This window comes from Triticum dicoccoides, chromosome 6B (genome assembly GCF_002162155.2).
Source record: "Triticum dicoccoides isolate Atlit2015 ecotype Zavitan chromosome 6B, WEW_v2.0, whole genome shotgun sequence".
NCBI classification, from domain to species: Eukaryota; Viridiplantae; Streptophyta; class Magnoliopsida; order Poales; family Poaceae; genus Triticum; species Triticum dicoccoides.
The window spans coordinates 520,368,791-520,391,182 of record NC_041391.1 but is presented as its reverse complement, the minus strand read 5'-3'; positions in this window follow the sequence as shown (position 1 = coordinate 520,391,182).

Genomic DNA, 22,392 nt, shown 5'->3' with positions numbered 1-22,392 from the left:
GGGGTCCCGAACTGTGTGTCTAGGCGGATGGTAACAGGAGACAAGGGACACGATGTTTTACCCAGGTTCGGGCCCTCTTGATGGAGGTAAAACCCTACGTCCTGCTTGATTGATATTGATATTGTTGATGTTTACAAGAGTGGATCTACCACGAGATCAAGGAGGCTAAACCCTAGAAGCTAGCCTATGGTATGATTGTAATGGTTGTTGTTGTGTCCTACGGACTAGAGCCATCCGGTTTATATAGACACCGGAGAGGGCTAGGGTTACATAGAGTCGGTTACAATGGTAGGAGATCTACGTATCCGTATCGCCAAGCTTGCCTTCCACGCCAAGGAAAGTCCCATCCGGACACGGGACGAAGTCTTCAATCTTGTATCTTCATAGTCTTGGAGTCCGGTCGATGATGATAGTCCGGCCGATGATAGTTCGGCTGATGATGATAGTCTGGCTATCCGGACACCCCCTAATCCAGGACTCCCTCAGTGGCTATGCTCATGCTTACTGTTAATGCATCTACCTATGAAGAGAAAAACTAATGTATGGTAGGAAAATGAATGCTCCCTATGGTAGCTTGTGTGATATTTCTAGTTTCTCCCACAGTGATGCTAGCAAGGAAATCATTGTATTCAGATTTTTGAGGCTAACTATGAATGCCCCACTATGAAATTTTGCAGGCAATATTAAAATCTTCAAGGTTCACGGTATATGATTCATCATAAAGATCAAATAAAACAGTATGGGTATTGCGCCTACATGTAAATTCAAACCTCCGTGCAAAGGAATCGGTGAGGTAATAGTATTGTCGGCACTTATCTGATACGAAGTCCTCAAGATCAGCATTACGTACATACGCATCAAATTCATCCTTGAAGCCGGCATGGACCATAAATTCATCCAACGACCATTCACAATGCCGCACTTGAGATTCCCTTGGTGGTTCATGGTTCGGCTCACGTATCGCAAGCCTCAGTGCTTGCTTCCTTGAAGAACCACCTTGGTACACTTTCCTAAACATTTTTTTCTTCCTTTGAAAAATTTCTAAAAAATTTAGTAACTCAAAATAAAAGTGAACCAAACTTAATAAAATTGATAGCAACTACTCCCACAAGTGCCTAGAGGCTATATCATGCATAAAAACTACTTTGAACCATATAATTTTGACATGCAAGCTCAAGAACAGGTCACCACAACAGAAAAAATTGCAATAAATAAAGCACTGGAGAAAAAAATAATTGGACCATTGGAGGAGTCACATACCAAAGAACAATCCCCCAAAGCAGTTTTGTGAATGGAGCTTTGGGCAAGGAGATCGAAAATGGGAGCAAAATGAGGAAGAACACGAGTTTGAGCTACGGGATGATTTTTTCTGGAGGAAGACAAAGTGGATGGGTGCTGGAATAAGTGGAGGGGACCCACGTGGGGCCCACAAGACAGGGGGCACGCTCGGGGGGTTAGGGTGCGCCCTCTGTCCTTGTGGCTCACAGGTGCATCCCCCTAGTGTGTTCTCAGTGCTAGAAATTCTCAAATATTCTATATATATATATATATATATATATATATATATATAATCATACTAAATTTTCAGGGCATTTGGAGAACTTTTATTTTTAGGGTATTTTTTATTGCAAGGAAAATTTAGAAAACAGATAGAAAATATTATTTTTTCTTTATTTATTCTAAATAACAGAAAGTAAAAGGAGGGTACAGGAAGTTGTGATTTCTAAATTCATCCATCTCATGTTCATCAAAAGGAATCCATTAACAAGGTTGATCAAGTCTTATTAACAAACTTCTTCTGAATGACATGAAACCGAAGAATTTTTGAATAACACTAGGTTATCTCAACAGGGATATGCATGTCCCCAACAATAAGAATAACATATTTCTTTTTGACAATAGGAAGAGGGAATTCAAAACCTCCAATAGTAATAGTTGAAAATTTTCCAATAGAATTGATACTATGAACTTGAGGTTGTTTCTTTGGAAAGTGTACCATATGCTCATTACCATCAACATGAAAAGTCACATTTCCTTTGCTGCAATCAATAACAGCCCCTACAGTATTCAAAAAGGGTCTACCAAGGATGATCGACATACTGTCGTCCTCGGGAATATCAAGAATAACAAAGTCCGTTAAGATAGTAACGTTTGCAACCACAACAGGCACATCCTCACAAATACCGATGGGTATAGCAGTTGATTTATCAGCCATTTGCAAATAAATTTCAGTAGGTGTCAACTTATTCAAATCAAGTCTACTATATAGATATAAAGGCATAACACTAACACCGGCTCCAAGATCACATAAAGCAGTTTTAACATAGTTTCTTTTAATGGAGCATGGTATAGTTGGTACTCCTGGGTCTCCTAGTTTCTTTGGTATTCCACCCTTAAAAGTATAATTAGCAAGCATGGTGGAAATTCCAGCTTCCGGTATCTTTCTTTTATTAGTGACAATATATTTCATATACTTAGCATAAGGAGGCATCTTAAGCATATTAGTCAAACACATACGCAAAAGGATAGGTCTAATGATTTCAGCAAAGCGCTCAAAATCCTCGTAATCCTTTTTCTTGGATGGCTTAGGAGGAAAAGGCATGGGTTTCTGAACCCATGGTTCTTTTTATTTACCGTGCTTCCTAGCAACAAAGTCTCTCTTATCATAATGTTGATTCTTTGATTGTGGGTTATCAAGATCAACAGTAGGTTCAATCTCTACATCATTATTATTACTAGGTTGAGCATCAACATGGACATCATCATTAACATTATCACTAGGTTCATGTTCGTCACCAGATTGTGTCTCAGCATCAGAAATAGAAATATCATTGGGATTCTCAGGTGTGCCTATAACAGGTTCACTAGAAGCATGCAAGTCCTATCAGTGTTCTTTTTCTTTTTATTACTAGGACTAGGTTCATCAGTATTAATTCTCTGAGAATCTTGCTCAACTCTCTTAGGATGGCCCTCAGGATACAAAGGTTCCTGGGTCATTTTACCACCTCCAGTCATAACGCTAACAGCATTATCATTATTCTTATTATTTAACTCATTAAGCAAACCATCTTGTGCCTTAAGCACTTAGTCCATTTGAGTCGTAACCATGGAAGCATGTTTACTAATAAGCTTAAGCTCACTTTTTACTCTAGACATCTAATCACTCGGGTGTTCAACCATATAAGCATTACATTTCAATTGTCTACCAACATAAGCATTGAAGTTTTCTTGTTTAATAATAAAGTTATCAAACTCATTCAAGCATTGACTAGCAGACTTATTATGCGGAATATCACCTTCATCAAATCTATAGAGAGAGTTTACCTCTAGTACATGTGTCAGGTTATCAAGACCATGTATTTCTTCAATAGGCGGTAGATTCTTAACATCTTCAGCTTTAATACCTTTTTCTTTCATAGATTTCTTTGCCTCTTGCATATCTTTAGGACTGAGAAATAGAATACCCCTTTTCTTCGAAGTTGGCTTAGGAGTTGGTTCAGGAAGTGTCCAATCATTATCATTACTCAATATATTATTCAATAGCAATTCAGCTTGCTCGACACTTCTTTCCCTGAAAACACAACCAGCACAACTATCTAGGTGGTCCCTAGAAGCATCGGTTAGTCCATTATAAAAGATGTCAAGTATTTCATTTTTCTTGAGAAGATGATCGGGCAAAGCATTAAGTGATTGGAGAAGCCTCCCCCAAGCTTGTGGGAGACTCTCTTCTTCAATTTGCACAAAGTTAAATATTTCCCTTAAGGCAGCTTGTTTCTTATGAGTAGGAAAATATTTTGCAGAGAAGTGGTAAATCATATCCTGGGGTGCACACAACCAGGAGCAATAGAACTAAACCATATCTTAGCACCACCCTTTAATGAGAAAGGAAACAACTTAATAATATAGTAATAGCAATTTTTTCCTCATGAGCAAATATGGTGGCTATATCATTCAGTTTAGTAAGGTGTGCCACAACAGTTTCAAATTCATAGCCATGGAAAGGATCAGATTCAACCAAAGCAATTAACTTGGGATCAACAGAGAATTCATAATCCTTATCAGTAACACAGATAGGTGAAGTAGCAAACTTAGGATCATATTGCATTCTAGCATTCAAAGACTTTTCTTTCAACTTAGCTAACAGTTTCTTAAGATCATCTCTATCATTGCAAGCAAAAAAGTCTCTAGCAGTTTCTTCATCTACAATATCACCCTCGGGCACAATAGGCAATTCATATCTAGGGGGATAATCATAATCTTTAGTTTCAATAATTTCATTCTCTCTAACCCTAGCAAGTTGTTCATCAAGAAATTCACCTAGTGGCACAGTATTATCAAGCAAAGAAATAGTACCATCATAAGCATCAGGCATAGCAGAAGTGGCATCATCAATAACATGCAACATATCAGAATCAATAGCAGGTGTAGATATCACAAGTTTACTCAAAACAGAAGGTGAATCAACTGCAGAGCTAGATGGCAGTTCCTTACCTCCCCTCGTAGTTGAGGAAAAAATCTTGGTTCTTTGATCTTTCAAATTCCTCATAGTGATCAACGGATACAAATCCCAAGTGACTCAGAGAATAGAGCTATGCTCCCCGGCAATGGCGCCAGAAAAGGGTCTTGACAACCCACAAGTATAGGGGATCGCAACAGTTTTCAAGGGTAGAGTATTCAATCCAAATTTATTGATTCGACACAAGGGGAGCCAAAGAATATTCTCAAGTATTAGCAGCTGAGTTGTCAATTCAACCACACCTGAAAGACTTAATATCTGCAACAAAGTATTTAGTAGGAAAGTAGTGTGGAAGTAATGGTGTTGGTGGAAGAAGGAATAGTAGAAGTTTCGTAGCAATTGTAATAGTGGCAACGGAAAAGTAACTTAGCAAAGATCAATATGAAATGAGCTCGTAGGCAATGGATCAATGATGGATAATTATGTCGGATGTCATTCATCATGCAACAGTTATAACATAGGGTGACACAAAACTAGCTCCAATTCATTAATATAATGTAGGCATGTATTCCGAATATAGCCATACATGCTTATGGAAAAGAACTTGCATGACACCTTTTGTCCTACCCTCCCGTGGCAGCGGGGTCCTATTGGAAACTAAGGGATATTAAGGCCTCCTTTTAATAGAGAACCGGACCAAAGCATTAGGACTTAGTGAATACATGAACTCCTCAAACTACAGTCATCACCGGGAAGTGTCCCGACTATTGTCACTCCGGGGTTGCCGGATCGTAACACGTAGTAGGTGACTATAACTTGCAAGATAGGATCAAGAACACACATATATTCATAAAAACATAATATGTTCAAATCTGAAATCATGGCACTCAGGCCCTAGTGACAAGCATTAAGCATAGCAAAGTCATAGCAACATCAATCTTAGAACATAATGGATACTAGGGACCAAACCCTAACAAAACTAACTCAATTACATTGTAAATCTCATCCAACCCATCGCCGTCCAGCAAGCCTACGATGGGATTACTCACGCACGGTGGTGACATCATGAAATTGGTGATGGAGGATGGTTGATGATGAAGATGGCAACGAATTCCCCTCTCCCGAGCCCCGAACGGACTCTAGATCTGCCCTCCCGAGGAATAACAAGGCTTGGTGGCGGCTCCGTATCGTAAAATGCGATAAATCCTTCTCTCTGGGTTTTTTCTCCCCGAACGTGAATATATGGAGTTGGAGTTGAGGTCGGTGGAGGTCCAGGGGGCCCACAAGGACAGAGGGTGTGCCCCAGGGGTGGTTGCACCCTCCATCCTTGTGGCCAGGGTGTGAGCCCCCTTCGGTTGATTCTTTTGCCAATATTTTTTATTTTTTCCAAAACTAATCTCCGTGAAGTTTCAAGTCATTCCGAGAACTTCTATTTCTGCATAAAAATAACACCATGGCAATTCTGCTGAAAACAGCATCAGTCAGGGTTAGTTCCATTCAAATCATGCAAATTAGAGTCCAAAACAAGGGCAAAAGAGTTTGGAAAAGTAGATACGATGGAGACGTATCACTGCGACTCTGAAATACGTTACCTCTAGACCGAAGAGGCATGTGCCTCCGCTTCAGTGGAGGCTTTCTGCTTTGACCCTCCATTGAAGGTCTGAGCCGGCGTGGCCTATGCTCCTCTTGAGGCACTCTTACGCGTAGTGTGGTGACCTTTGGGAGTATAAGTCAGCACATGGGGGGTAGCATGGGACGAGCATCCGGTTCGGGAGGTGTTTTTCTTTCACTTACTATGTAAGAGGGTAGAACCCCGGGGTGATCGGCCATTACAGCCACTTTGCCGCCATCAAGGCCATCCTGATAGAACACCCTGTCTTAGAATTCTATTGACGTCTCGGGATCTTCATGATACCCCGGATCATCGTCATGAGAGTGATTCTCTGGTTGAGGAGGAGGGCAACTAATGGATGCACCATGATGCCTACATCCCTGTTGAAACGGTGATCAGCAAGAACTCGATATGATTGATGAACTCAAAGTAATGAATTGTGGCTTACCCAGTCCGCCAGATTGTATCTGGAGCACCCTTCTCGGTTACTCATGCAAGCAAACTCTGCTTCGCCCCCCTTGAAGATATCAGCCAATATTTTGGCTAGGGACGCCTGATTGGCCGGCCCCTGCCGCTGGTGACGTGTCACGTCGTTGGTCCCGTTGTAGCACCATGGAGGGTGACCCCGCTGTTGTAGGGGTTGCACGCATCAAAGGATGGCGATGGCGATAACTTTGATCATGGTAAGCTTGCTGCTAGTTAGCAGCCTGATCTTGGCCGACAATGAGCGCACCTCTTCATTGTCTGGTTGGGAAGTTCCTCTAGGCCACCAGTTGTATTGCTTTATAGGCGGATCATTGGAGAATTCGGGTCCTCCTTTCTGAATTGGATCGGTGAGGGGAACATCTTCGATATAGAACCACTCCGAAGTCCATCCTTCGGGATCTATCTGTGGGTCCCGATCGGATACCCTGTCCCAACTATTCGCCACACTTCGGCGTCGCCCACATCAAATATAGATCCCTCCCGGAGGCTGGGGACAAGACATAAATACTTCCTCCATAGGTCAAAGTGGGGCTCGCAACTCAGATATCTCGCACAAGGCTATGAAGCCAGAAATGTGCAGAATCGGCCCCGGGGTGAGGTTGTGGAGCTGGATCCCATAGAACTCCAGCAGACCCCGTAGAAAGGGATGAATAAGAAAACCCAAACCTCTAACAAGGAAGGGCACGAGGCATACCCTCTCCTCCTTGTTGGGGAGGGGGAGTTCTCGGCAAGGGCATGACCATCAACGGAGATGAGGCCGGTGCAGACTGAGACCAGATCCGCTGGAGGAAGGAAGCATTGCGTCTGCAAGCGACTCAGCTAAATATGCGAGACTGAGCAGCTCGACCAATCGGCTGGGAGCAGGCCATGAGGGCACGAGGAAGAACCTGGGATGTCAGCCATGGCCTTGGTATTTTTTTCGGTGTCGTGTTTGGCAAAGGGGAGATAATTATTCTCAGCACCTCTGGATCTATAAATAGGCATCTTGTCGTGAAGATGAAAGGGCAAGTGTATTGAAGGAAAACCTTGGGCCACGCGCCTTCTGGAAAGGTGTGTGAAGCCCTTATCCCAAGAAATGTCATTAAAACTCTGATGGTCCCACCTCGATCTTGAGGCATCTCCGGACCTTGGAATCTTGAGGCTATCCGGACCTGAGGCATTAGAGCGTGTTCCGGATACTGTTCAGCGACAGTAACCCGGCTTCAAGGAAAATAAAAGAACACGTCTCGCAAGCTGATGATGTGAAGATTCCAGAAGACGATCATCGACGTTGGAGGCAAGTTCGGTGGCTACTGAGGGAGTCATGGACTAAGGGGTCCTCGGGGCGACGGCCCATTGTACATGGGCCATACTGGTGGAGCTGTACTATGACGGGAGATTTATGAAGTCGTGGTGTGCTCTCCAAGTCAAGAAGGTATAGGATCTCTTTTATTCCTTATTGTAATCTATCTTCGGTAACCCTAACCCTATCGGTGTCTATATAAACTAAGGGTTGTAGTCATTAGGGGCAGGGCTATCTTCATGCCTCATAGCCTAGGGTTAGATCATACTGATCTTGAGGTAGATCTACTCTATAACCACAATCAAGCAGGATGTAGGGTTTTACCTCTTCGAGAGGGCCCGGACCTGGGTAAACGCTGTGCTCGTCGTCCCTTGTTACCCATCGATCCTAGATCTATAGCTCGGGACCCCCTACTCCGAGCTCTGCCGGTTTTGACACCGACAAAGAGTGTCAACTTTATGTAATGATGATCCCACTATTTTGGAGGGTGTTGAATCTTACAATAATTATGAAAGTGGATTTGGAGAGGTCATGACTTTATTTAGTGATGAATCCACTACTTTGAAAGAGGTTTCAGTTGATTATGACAATAAAGTTGATATCTATGATGATTATGGTGATGACATATATGTTACAGAGAATAATTATAAGCATGAAACTTGTCATCATGATTTTAATTTTCAATCACATGATAGTTATTTTGTTGAATTTGCTCCCACTATTATTCATGAGAATAAATTTGCTTTTGTGGAGAGTAATAAATTCTCTATGCTTTTATGTGATAGCTATATTGTTGAATTCATTCAGGATGCTACTGGAAATTACTATGAGAGAGGAACATATGCATTTACATATTGTAATAATATCAAGTTTTCTCTCTTTGTGTTGAAAATCTTGAAGTTTTGCTTGTTTTGCCTTCCTATACTAGTTGATTCTTGTTCCCATAAATTGTTTGCTCACAAAGTCCCCATACATAGGAAGTGGGTTAGGCTTAAATGTGCTAGTCATATGCTTCATGATGCTCTCTTACTGTTTCAATTCTTATCTTTTGTGTGAGCATCATTAAAATCATCATGCCTAGCTAAAACGTCACTAAAGAAAAGTGCTTGTTGGGAGACAAAACAGTATTTATACCTATTGTTTTTGTGTTCACATGATTAAGCTATTGCATTAATCATGTTTTATAGCTTTTGTTTCAATAAAGTGCCAAGTAAAGCCTTTGGGATAGTGTGGATGATAGTTAACTTGATTCTGTGCAAAAACAGATAATTTTGCGCCCAATTCCGGAAATTTTTAAATTCACAAAAATGTGCTTTTGCTCTGAATTTTTTACAGATGATTTATATATAAATTCTCTACCTTTTCCTAATTTTTCGGAATTTTTAGAGTTGCAGAAGTATGGTCCATGTCCAGATCATTACAGACTGTTCTGATTTTGATAAATTCTGTTTTCAATGCATAGTTTGCTTGTTACTAGTTTCTATGGCTTATATTGCTCAACATAAATTATGGAAATGATAAGGTATAGTAGAAATTTTGTGAGAATAATTATGAATCTTGTCTTTGAGAGTACCAAAGTGGATGGTTTGTCTTTATCATACTAACCTATCTCACGAAGTTTCGTTAAGTTTTGTGTGATTGAAGTTTTCAAGTTTTGGGTGAGATATCGATATGAGGTGAATAAGGAGTAACATGACTCTAATCTTGGGGATTCCCAAGGCATCCCAAGGTAATGTTCAAGGAATATCCAAGCAACTAAGCTTGGGGGTGCCCCGGAAGGCATCCCCTCTTTTGCCTCCAATATTATCGGTAACCTCAATTGGAGCTATATTTTTATTCGTCTCATGATATGTGTTTTGCTTGGAGCGTCATTTTATTTTGTTAGTATTTGCTCTCTATTATTTAGAATAATGTTTTTTATCTTTTACTTCAATAAAAATGTCAAGTACAATCGTTCCATGCTTATTTTGCAAGTCTATATGTGTTGTTTGAAAACAGAAAGTTGCACGCTAGTGCGTGAATTCTTGAGAAAATTCAGAGTGTGATAAAATGTTGAATTTCTTTGCAAAATAAACTATGATAAATTTTATACAGGGTGGTAAATTTTTAGAATTTTTGAATTAAACAAGTATGGATACTTCTCCATCCATTACAGACTATGTTGTTTAGACAGATTGATGTTATGATTGCATTGTTTGCATAAGTTTGCTTGTTTACTAATTCTATTTGAGGATAGAAGTATTAAATTTGCGGATGCATTTACTATGCAATGTTAAATTATAATTTTAGTGATTTTATTTAGTAGAGAATGACAAGGTTTTGCATTGATTTATACTAACTTATCTGACAATAAGTTTGTATACTTATCCATCCATTACAGACTATGTTGTTTAAACAGATTTCTGTTATGATTGCATTGTTTGCATATGTTTGCTTGTTTAGTAATTCTATTTGAGGATAGAAGTATTAAATTTGCAGACACATTTAGTATGCAATGTTAAATTATAATTTTAGTGATTTGCTACAATAGAGAATGATAAGGTTTTGCATTGATTTATACTAACTTATCTTACGATCTTGGTGAGTTTTGTGTGGATGAAGTTTTTAAGAATTAGGGAGACCGTGATATGATAGGAATGAAGAAGACACAAGATCTCAAGCTTGGGGATTCCCAATGCATCCCAAGTTAATATTCCAAGAAGTCTCAAGCATCTAAGTTTGGGGACGCCCCGGTAGGCATCCTACCTTTCTTCATCGGCAATAAACGGTTACCGTCGGTTGAGCCTAAGTTTTTGCTTCTTCGCACGATGTGTGCTATTCTTGGAATGTCATTTTATTTTGTCTCGTTTGTTGTTTGAATAACATAATTAATATCTGAAATTTTAAATAAGAGAGAGTGCTCACAAAGCTACCTGTTTACTTAACTACTCATTTGATCTTCACTTATATCTTTTTGGAGTACTTTGTTGAACGCTCTCATGCTTCACTTATATTATTTGAGAGTTGATAATAGTGATGGCAATTTGCACAAGCTATGAAATTGGTCCTAATATGATGGATATTCAAGAAGGATATAATAAAAACATCATGTAGATCATTGGATATGATAACTTTGATTTCTTGCAGTAGTTTTGCGACATGGAGATAGTAATATGTGAGTCATGTTGGTGAGTAATCATGATTTAGTAAGAATATTGTTGTTAAGGTTTGTCATTCCCTATGCAAGCATGAAAGTCGATAGTTATGCAATGAAATTACATCCTACTTGTGGTGCATTATTCGGTGTTAGTTATGTTTAATGCTCCTTTATGATCGTTTTCGTTTCTTGGTTGGTCGCTTTACAATCTATTTGCTAGCCTCCATTTGTACTAAGAAGAAATACTACTTGTGCATCCAAACTCCTTAAACCAAGTTGTGCCAAATGATTCCACCATACCTACCTATATGCGGTATTTCCATGCCGTTCCAAGTAAATTTGTAAGTGCCAACTCTAATTTTCAAAATGAATTTCCTTTTTGTGTGCCCGTACCGCTCATGAAAAGGCAAGGGGTGGCCAATATTTTCCATGCTATATATTTTATTCTCAAGATGAGTGTTTATTCACTTGTCATTGCACGAGTGTGTGGCAAAAGTAATAGGGATGCCCAGTCCCGAAATGGAAAAAAATATGTTGTTCAATAATAAATTCCTTGGAAAGTGGTTGTATGGAAGGCACCCATGGGTACGGCTAGCCATGGATTGTGAAAGAATGTTGGAAAAAGGAATAAACTTTATTTTCTATTTGGGAACCGCCTATGATTTATCTAGCATGGAAAGTATTGGAATTCTCGATCGTTTTCATTGACAGGAAAAGCATGCCTCTCAAAATAATTTTATATCTCAATTTAAGCCTTGAGCTCTGGCACCTTTGCAAATCTATGCTTCTAAAGGAAATATGCCCTAGAGGCAATAATAAAGTTATTATTTATTTCCTTATTTCATGATAAATGTTTATTATTCATGCTAGAATTGTATTAACCGGAAACATAATACATGTGTGAATACATAGACAAACAGAGTGTCACTAGTATGCCTCTACTTGACTAGCTCATGAATCAAAGATGGTTAAGTTTCCTAACCATAGACATGAGTTGTCATTTGATTAACGGGGTCACATCATTAGGAGAATGATGTGATTGACTTGACCCATTCCGTTAGCTTAGCACTTGATCGTTTAGTATGTTGCTATTGCTTTCTTCATAACTTATGCATGTTCCTATGACTATGAGATTATGCAACTCCCGTTTACCGGAGGAACACTTTGTGTGCTACCAAACGTCACAACGTAACTGGGTGATTATAAAGGAGCTCTACAGGTGTCTCCAAAGGTACATGTTGGGTTGGCGTATTTCGAGATTAGGATTTGTCACTCCGATTGTCGGAGAGGTATCTCTGGGCCCTCTCGGTAATGCACATCACTATAAGCCTTGCAAGCAATATAGCTAATGAGTTAGTTACGGAATGATGCATTACGTAACGAGTAAAGAGACTTGCCAGTAACGAGATTGAACTAGGTATTAGATACCGACGATCGAATCTCGGGCAAATAACATACCGATGACAAAGGGAACAACGTATGTTATTATGCGGTCTGACCGATAAAGATCTTCGTAGAATATGTGGGAGCCAATATGAGCATCCAGGTTCCGCTATTGGTTATTGACCGGAGACGTGTCTCGGTCATGTCTACATAGTTCTCGAACCCGTAGGGTCCGCACGCTTAAGGTTTCGATGACAGCTATATTATGAGTTTATGAGTTTTGATGTACCGAAGGAGTTTGGAGTCCCGGATGAGATCGGGGACATGACGAGGAGTCTCGAAATGGTCGAGACGTAAAGATCGATATATTGTACGACTATATTCGGAGTTCGGAAAGGTTCCGAGTGATTCTGGTATTTTTCGGAGTACCGGAGAGTTACGGGAATTCGCCGGGGAGTATATGGGCCTTATTGGGATTTAGGGGAAAGAGAGAGGAGAGGCTGGGCGCCCCCCAAGGCCTAGTCCGAATTGGACTAGGGGGAGGGGCTGCGCCCCCTCCTTCCTTCTCTTCTCTTCCCCCTTTCCTTGACTCCTACTCCTACTACTTGGAAGGGGGGAATCCTACTCCCGGTGGGAGTAGCACTCCTCCTTGGCGCGCCCTCCTTGGTCGACCGCCCCCTCCCCCTTGGCTCCTTTATATACGGGGGCAGGGGGCACCCCATAACACACCAGTTGATCTTCGTGATCGTTCCTTAGCCGTGTGCGGTGCCCCCCTCCACCATATTCCACCTCGGTCATATCATTGCGGTGCTTAGGCGAAGCCCTGCGTCGGTAGAACATCATCATCATCACCATGCCGTCATGCTGACGGAACTCATCCCTGACACCGTGCTGGATCGGAGTCCGGGGATCGTCATCGAGCTGAACGTGTGCTGAACTCGGAGGTGCCGTACGTTCGGTACTTGGATCGGTCGGATCGTGAAGACGTACGACTACATCAACCGTGTTGTCATAACGCTTCCGCTTTCGGTCTACGAGGGTACGTGGACATACTCTCCCCTCTTGTTGCTATGCATCACCATGATCTTGTGTGTGCGTAGGAATTTTTTTAAAATTACTACTTTCCCCAACAGTGGCATCCGAGCCTGGTTTTATGCGTAGATGTCATATGCACGAGTAGAACACAAGTGAGTTGTGGGCGATATAAGTCATACTGCTTACCAGCATGTCATACTTTGGTTCAGCGGCATTGTGAGATGAAGCGGCCCGGACCGACATTACGCGTATGCTTACGCGAGACGGGTTTCACCGCTACAAGCACTCGCTGCTTAAAGGTGACCGGCGGGTGTCTGTCTCTCTCACTTTAGTTGAACCGAGTGTGGCTACGCCCGGTCCTTGCGAAGGTTAAAACAGCACCAACTTGACAAACTATCATTATGGTTTTGATGCGTAGGTAAGAACGGTTCTTGCTAAAGCCCGTAGCAGCCACGTAAAACTTGCAACAACAAAGTAGATGGCGTCTAACTTGTTTTTGTAGGGCATGTTGTGATGTGATATGGTCAAGACATGATGCTAAATTTTATTGTATGAGATGATCATGTTTTGTAACAGAGTTATCGGCAACTGGCAGGAGCCATATGGTTGTCGATTTATTGTATGCAATGCAATCGCCCTGTAATGCTTTAATTTATCACTAAGCGGTAGCGATAGTCGTAGAAGCATAAGATTGGCGAGACGACAACGATGCTACGATGGAGATCAAGGTGTCACGCCGGTGACAATGGTGATCATGACGGTGCTTCGAAGATGGAGATCACAAGCACAAGATGATGATGGCCATATCATATCACTTATATTGATTGCATGTGATGTTTATCTTTTATGCATCTTATCTTGCTTTGATTGATGGTAGCATTATAAGATGATACCTCACTAAATTATCATAGTAAAAGTGTTCTCCCTGAGTATGCACCGTTGCGAAAGTTCTTCATGCTGAGACACCACGTGATGATCGGGTGATAGGCTCTACGTTCAAATACAACGGGTGTAAAACAGTTGCACACGCGGAATATTCAGGTTAAACTTGACGAGCCTAGCATATAACAGATATGGCCTCGGAACACGGAGACCGAAAGGTCGAGCGTGAATCATATAGTAGATATGATTAACATATTGATGTTCACCGTTGAAACTACTCCATCTCACGTGATGATCGGACATGGTGTAGTTGATATGGATCATGTAATCAATTAGAGGATTAGAGGGATGTCTATCTAAGTGGGAGTTCTTTAGTAATATGATTAACTGAACTTAAATTTATCATGAACTTAGTCCTGGTAGTATTTTGCAAATTATGTTGTAGATCAATAGCTTGCGTTGTTGCTTTCATATGTTTATTTTGATATGTTCCTAGAGAAAATTGTGTTGAAAGATGTTAGTAGCAATGATGCGGATTGGATCCGTGATCTGAGGTTTATCCTCATTGCTGCACAGAAGAATTATGTCCTTAATGCACCGCTAGGTGACAGACCTATTGCAGGAGCAGATGCAGACGTTATGAACGTTTGGCTAGGTCAATATGATGACTACTTGATAGTTTTGTGCACCATGCTTTATGGCTTAGAATCGGGACTTCGAAGACATTTTGAACGTCATGGACCATATGAGATGTTCCAGGAGTTGAAGTTAATATTTCAAGCAAATACCCGAGTTAAGAGATATAAAGTCTCCAACAAGTTCTATAGCTAAAAGATGGAGGAGAATCGCTCAACTAGTGAGCATGTGCTCAGATTGTCTGGGTACTACAATCGCTGGAATCAAGTGGGAGTTAATCTTCCAGATAAGATAGTGATTGACAGAATTCTCTAGTCACCACCACCAAGTTAGTAGAACTTCGTGATGAACTATAATATGCAAGGGATGATGAAAACAATTCCCAAGCTCTTCGCGATACAAAAATCGGCGAAGGTAGAAATCAAAGAAAAACATCAAAGTGTTGATGGTGGACAACATCACTAGTTTCAAGAAAAAGGGCAAAGGGAAGAAGGGGAACTTCAAGAAGAACAGCAAGCAAGTTGCTGCTCAAATGAAGAAGCCCAAGTCTGGACCTAAGCCTAAGACTAAGTGATTCTACTGCAAAGGGACTGGTCACTGGAAGTAGAACTACCCCAAGTATTTGGCGGATAAGAAGGATGGAAAAGTGAACATAGGTATATTTGATATACATGTTATTGATGTGTACTTTACTAGTGTTTATAGCAACCCCTTGGTATTTGATACTGGTTCAGTTGCTAAGAGTAGTAACTCGAAACGGGAGTTGCAGAATAAACAGAAACTAGTTGAGGGTGAGGTGATGATGTGTGTTGGAAGTGGTTCCAAGATTGATATGATCATCATCGCACACTCCCTATACTTTCGGGGTCAGTGTTTAACCGAAATAAGTGTTATTTGGTGTTTGCGTTGAGCATGAATGTGATTTGATCATGTTTATTGCAATACGGTTATTCATGTAAGTTAGAGAATAATTGTTATTTTGTTTACATGAATAAAACCTTCTATGGTCACACACCCAATGAAAATGGTTTGTTGGATCTCGATCGTGTGATACACATATTCATAATATTGAAGCCAAAAGATGTAAAGTTAATAATGATAGTGCAACTTATTTGTGGCACTGCCGTTTAGGTCATATTGGTGTAAAGTGCATGAAGAAACTCCATGCTGATGGGCTTTTGGAATCACTTGATTATGAATCACTTGATGCTTGCGAACCATGCCTCATGGGCAAGATGACTAAGACTCCGTTCTCCAAAACAATGGAGCGAGCAATAGATTTGTTGGAAATAAGACATACTGATGTATGAGATCCAGTGAGTGTTGATGCTCGTGGAAAGTATCATTATTTTCTGACCTTCACAGATGATTTGAGCAGATATGGGTATATCTACTTGATGAAACATAAGTCTGAAATAGTTGAAAGGTTCAAAGGATTTCAGAGTGAAGTGGAAAATCATCATAACAAGAAAAATAAAGTTTCTGCGATCTAATCATGGAGATGAATATTTGAGTTATGAGTTTGGCCTTCAGTTAAAATAATGTGGAATAGTTTCACAAACTCATGCCACCTGGAACACCACAGCGTAATGGTGTGTCCGAACATCATAACCGCACTTTATTGGATATGGTGCGACATATGATGTCTCTTATCGGTTTACCACTATCGTTTTGGGGTTATGCATTAGAGACAGTTGCATTCACTTTAAATAGGGCACCATCGAAATCCATTGAGACGATGGCTTATGAACTGTGGTTTGGCAAGAAACCAAAGTTGTCGTTTGTTAGAGTTTGGGCTGCGATGCTTATGTGAAAAAGGTTTCAACCTGATAAGCTCGAACCTAAATCGGAGAAGTACGTCTTCATAGAATACCCAAAGGAAACTGTTGGGTACACCTTCTATCACAGATCCAAAGGCAAGATATTCGTTGCTAAAATGGATCCTTTCTAGAGAAGGAGTTTCTCTCGAAAGAAGTGAGTGGCAGGAAAGTAGAGCTTGATAAGGTAATTGTACCTTCTCCCGAATTGGAAAGTAGTTAATCACAGAAATTGGTTCCAGTGATTCCTACACCAATTAGTGAGGAAGCTAATGATGATGATCATGAAACTTCAGATCAAGTTACTACCGAACCTTGTAGGTCTTCCAGAGTAAGATCCGCACCAGAGTGGTACGGTAATCCTGTTCTGGAAGTCATGTTACTGGACCATGATGAACCTACGAACTATGAGGAAGCGATGATGAGCCCAGATTCCGCGAAATGGCTTGAGGCCATCAAATCTAAGATAGGATCCATGTATGAGAACAAAGTATGGACTTTGGTTGACTTACTCGATGATCAGCAAGCCATGTTAAATAAATGGATCTTCAAGAGGAAGACTGACACTGATAGTAGTGTTACTATCTACTAAGCTCGACTTGTTGCGAAAGGTTTTTGACAAGTTCAAGATGTTGAATATGATGAGATTTTCTCACTCGTAACGATGCTTAAGTCTGTCCGAATCATGTTAGCAATTGCCACATTTTATGAAATCTGGCAAATGGATAACAAAACTGTGTTCCTGAATGGATTTCTGGAAGAAGAGTTGTATATGATGCAACCAGAAGGTTTTGTCGATCCGAAAGGTGCTAACAAAATGTGCAAGCTCCAGTGATCCATCAATGGATTGGTGCAAGCATCTCGGAGTTGGAATATATGCTTTGATGAGTTGATCAAAGCATATGGTTTTATACAGACTTTTGGGAAGGCCTGTATTTACAAGAAAGTGAGTGGGAGCACTATAGCCTTTCTGATAAGTATATGTGAATGACATATTGTTGATCGGAAATAATGTAGAATTATTCTGCAAAGCATAAAGGAGTGTTTGAAAGGAGTTTTTCAAAGAAAGGCCTCGGTGAAGCTACTTACACATTGAGCATCAAGATCTATAGAGATAGATCAAGACGCTTGATAAGATTTTTCAATGAGTACATACCTTGACAAGATTTTGAAGTAGTTCAAAATGGAACAGTCAAAGAAAGAGTTCTTGCCTGTGATGCAAAGGTGTGAAGTTGAGTAAGACTCAATACCCGACCATGGCACAAAATAGAAAGAGAATGAAAAGCCATTCCCTATGCCTCAGTCATAGGTTCTATAAAGTATGCTATGTTGTGTACCAGACCTATTGTATACCTTGCTCTGAGTTTGGCAAAGGAATACAATTTTGATCTAAGAGTAGATCACTGGACATCGGTCAAGAATATCCTTAGTGAGGACTAAGGAGATGTTTCTCAATTATGGAGGTGATAAAAGAGTTCGTCGTAAAGAGTTACATCGATGCAAGCTTTTACGCCGATCCAGATGACTCTAAGTCTCAATCTGGATACATATTCAAAGTGGGAGCAATTAGCTAGAGTAGCTCCATGCAGAGCATAGTAGACATAGAATATTTGCAAAATACATACGGCTCTCAATGTGACAGACCCGTTGACTAAACTTATCTCACGAGCAAAACATGATCATACCTTAGTACTCTTTGGGTGTTAATCACATAGCGATGTGAACTAGATTATTGACTCTAGTAAACCCTTTGGGTGTAAATCACATGACGATGTGAACTATGGGTATTAATCACATACAGATGTGAATATTGGTGTTAAATCACATGGCGATGTGAACTAGATTATTGACTCTAGTGCAAGTGGGAGACTGAAGGAAATATGCCCTAGAGGCAATAATAAAGTTATTATTTATTTCCTTATTTCATGATAAATGTTTATTATTCATGCTAGAATTGTATTAACCGGAAACATAATACATGTGTGAATACATAGACAAACAGAGTGTCACTAGTATGCCTCTACTTGACTAGCTCGTGAATCAAAGATGGTTAAGTTTCCTAACCATAGACATGAGTTGTCATTTGATTAACGGGGTCACATCATTAGGAGAATGATGTGATTGACTTGACCCATTCCGTTAGCTTAGCACTTGATCGTTTAGTATGTTGCTATTGCTTTCTTCATAACTTATGCATGTTCCTATGACTATGAGATTATGCAACTCCCGTTTACCGGAGGAACACTTTGTGTGCTACCAAACGTCACAACATAACTGGGTGATTATAAAGGAGCTCTACAGGTGTCTCCGAAGGTACATGTTGGGTTGGCGTATTTCGAGATTAGGATTTGTCACTCCGATTGTCGGAGAGGTATCTCTGGGCCCTCTCGGTAATGCACATCACTATAAGCCTTGCAAGCAATGTAGCTAATGAGTTAGTTACGGAATGATGCATTACGTAACGAGTAAAGAGACTTGCCAGTAACGAGATTGAACTAGGTATTAGATACCGACGATCGAATCTCGGGAAAGTAACATACCGATGACAAAGGGAACAACGTATGTTGTTATGCGGTCTGACCGATAAAGATCTTCGTAGAATATGTGGGAGCCAATATGAGCATCCAGGTTCCGCTATTGGTTATTGACCGGAGACGTGTCTCGGTCATGTCTACATAGTTCTCAAACCCGTAGGGTCCGCACGCTTAAGGTTTCGATGACAGTTATATTATGAGTTTATGAGTTTTGATGTACCGAAGGAGTTAGGAGTCCCGGATGAGATCATGGACATGACGAGGAGTCTCGAAATGGTCGAGACGTAAAGATCGATATATTGTACGACTATATTCGGAGTTCGGAAAGGTTCCGAGTGATTCTGGTATTTTTCGGAGTACCAGAGAGTTACGGGAATTCGCCGGGGAGTATATGGGCCTTATTGGGCTTTAGGGGAAAGAGAGAGGAGAGGCTGGGCGCCCCCCCCCCCCCAAGGCTAGTCCGAATTGGACTAGGGGGAGGGGCTGCGCCCCCTCCTTCCTTCTCTTCTCTTCCCCCTTTCCTTGACTCCTACTCCTACTACTTGGAAGGGTGGAATCCTACTCCCGGTGGGAGTAGGAGTCCTCCTTGGCGCGCCCTCCTTGGCCGGCCGCCCCCTCCCCCTTGGCTCCTTTATATACGGGGGCAGGGGGCAGCCATAACACACAAGTTGATCTTCGTGATCGTCCTTAGCCGTGTGCGGTGTCCCCCTCCACCATATTCCACCTCGGTCATATCGTTGCGGTGCTTAGGCGAAGCCCTGCGTCGGTAGAACATCATCATCGTCACCACGCCGTCGTGCTGACGGAACTCATCCCTGACACCCTGCTGGATCGGAGTCCGGGGATCGTCATCGAGCTGAACGTGTGCTGAACTCGGAGGTGCCGTACGTTCGGTACTTGGATCGGTCGGATCGTGAAGACGTACGACTACATCAACCGCGTTGTCATAACGCTTCTGCTTTCGGACTACGAGGGTACGTGGACATACTCTCCCCTCTCGTTGCTATGCATCACCATGATCTTGCGTGTGCGTAGGAATTTTTTTGAAATTACTACATTCCCCAACAGCTTCCCTCTGCGAAGGGCCTATCTATTTAATTTTATGTTATTTTTATTTTTATTTTGAGTCTCCACCTTCTCTTATAAAGCACCAACTAGGGAACAGTATTGTCATACTTGTGCATTGGATGTAGCTAATATTTGAGTGAGTTTCATGAATGGATCAATGATTGAGCATAATGGGCTAGGGATAGCTTTCTTTAGCGTTGATATTTTGAAAGACATGGTTGCTTGTTAGTATGATTGAGTATTGATGTCTTCATGTCATATTATAGACTATTGCTTTGAATCATTCAAGTCAAAATGTCCATGCTACAAAAGAAAAGAGTATGTGATGAGTATGATAGGTAGCGTTCCACATCAGAAATTCTGTTTTCAATTGCTACTTTATCATGATGAGTTTTATGAGAAAGAGTTACTGTTATGATGCTAGGAAAAGTGATTGAAATTATCATTGATCAAACTTATGCACTATGCTAGCATTCACACTTCATAAAATGTTTCTTTTATCATTTACCTACTCGAGGACGAGTAGGATTTAAGATTGCGGATGCTGATACGTCTCCATCGTATCTATAATTTATGAAGTATTAATGCTATGTTTACAAAAAAGTTATATGGTTTTGGTATGATTTGAATGGAACTAACCCGAACTGACGTTGTTTTCAGCAGAACTACCAAGGTGTTGTTTCTTGTGCAGAAATAAAAGTTCTCCAAATGCAGCCAAACTTTTTGACATTTTTTTGGAACAAAAGAGAAATATTGGAGCAAAGACCCATTGGAGGGGGGCTGCTACCCACTAGGCACCAGGGCACGCCACCCCCCTCTGGCACGCCCTGGTGGGTAGTGGGCCCCTCGAGGCCCATCTCAGCATGAGACCGACGCCAAAAAATCCTATAAATATAGAAACCCCCAGAAATAACCCTAGATCAGAAGTTCCGCCGCCGTAAGCCTCTGTAGCCACAAAATATAATCTAGACCCTGTTCTAACACCCTGCCGGAGGGGGAAATCATTACTGGAGACCATCTTCATCATCCCGGTGGCCACCATGATGAGGAGGGAGTAGTCCACCCTCGGGGCTGAGGGTTTGTACTAGTAGCTATGTGTTTGATCTCTCTCACACACATTCTTGATTTGGCACGATCTAGATGTATTGCGAGCTTTGTTAATATAGTTGGATCATATGGTGTTTTTCCCTCTCTATCTTGTTGTGATGTATTGAGTTCTACCTTTGAGATTTCACTTTTATCAGATTGAATACTTTGTTGGATTTGAGAGCTATCGGTGTCAAAGCCGGCGGATCTTGGGTAGGGGGTCCCGAACTGTGGACCTTGGATAAATGGGGAACAATGGACACAAGACACGGTATTTATCCAGGTTTGGGCCCTCTCTAAGAGGTAAAACCCTACGTCCTTCTTGATTATATTGCTTGTGTATATTAGGATTACAGAGTCGACCTACCACGAGATCAGATGAACCAAACCCTAGGCTAATAGGATTGTGGATGTTCTTCTAGCCTCTACGGACTAAACCCTCTGGTTTATATATACACCAGGGGTACTATAGTTTACATATAGTTGATTACATCAAGGTAACGCCAGATCTTCCAGCATGACTTGGAGCACACACTAAGGCATAAAAGGTCTTTGGTCTAGACACAATGCGGCACAATAGTCTGGCCCATGAGAGAGAGGCCGACCACCCAAGGACCCCCTAGTCCAGGACAACCTCAGTAGCCCCCGAACTAGCCTTCAACGCCGGCTCCCTGTAACTCCCATGACTGCAGACTCCGGTTTGTAGGCGAGTTCCCACTTCTTCTGAGTATTCAGAATGATTTCCTCCAGCCAAGTCTTTAAACAGTGTTTTGCCCAGTTCGGCTATGTGTCAGCCATATACGGATTCCAAACAATCGGTTTTACTTAACCTTGAAGGTAAATGGCTGCAATCTGAACAATGTTTTTATCTGACAACTTTTTGGCCAAGGGTCACAGCCGGTCACTAATGTCGAACCATTATGGGGACTCGATGTGCGGCTCGAGGCATCCTCTCCATTGACATGTTCCATTGAGGTGG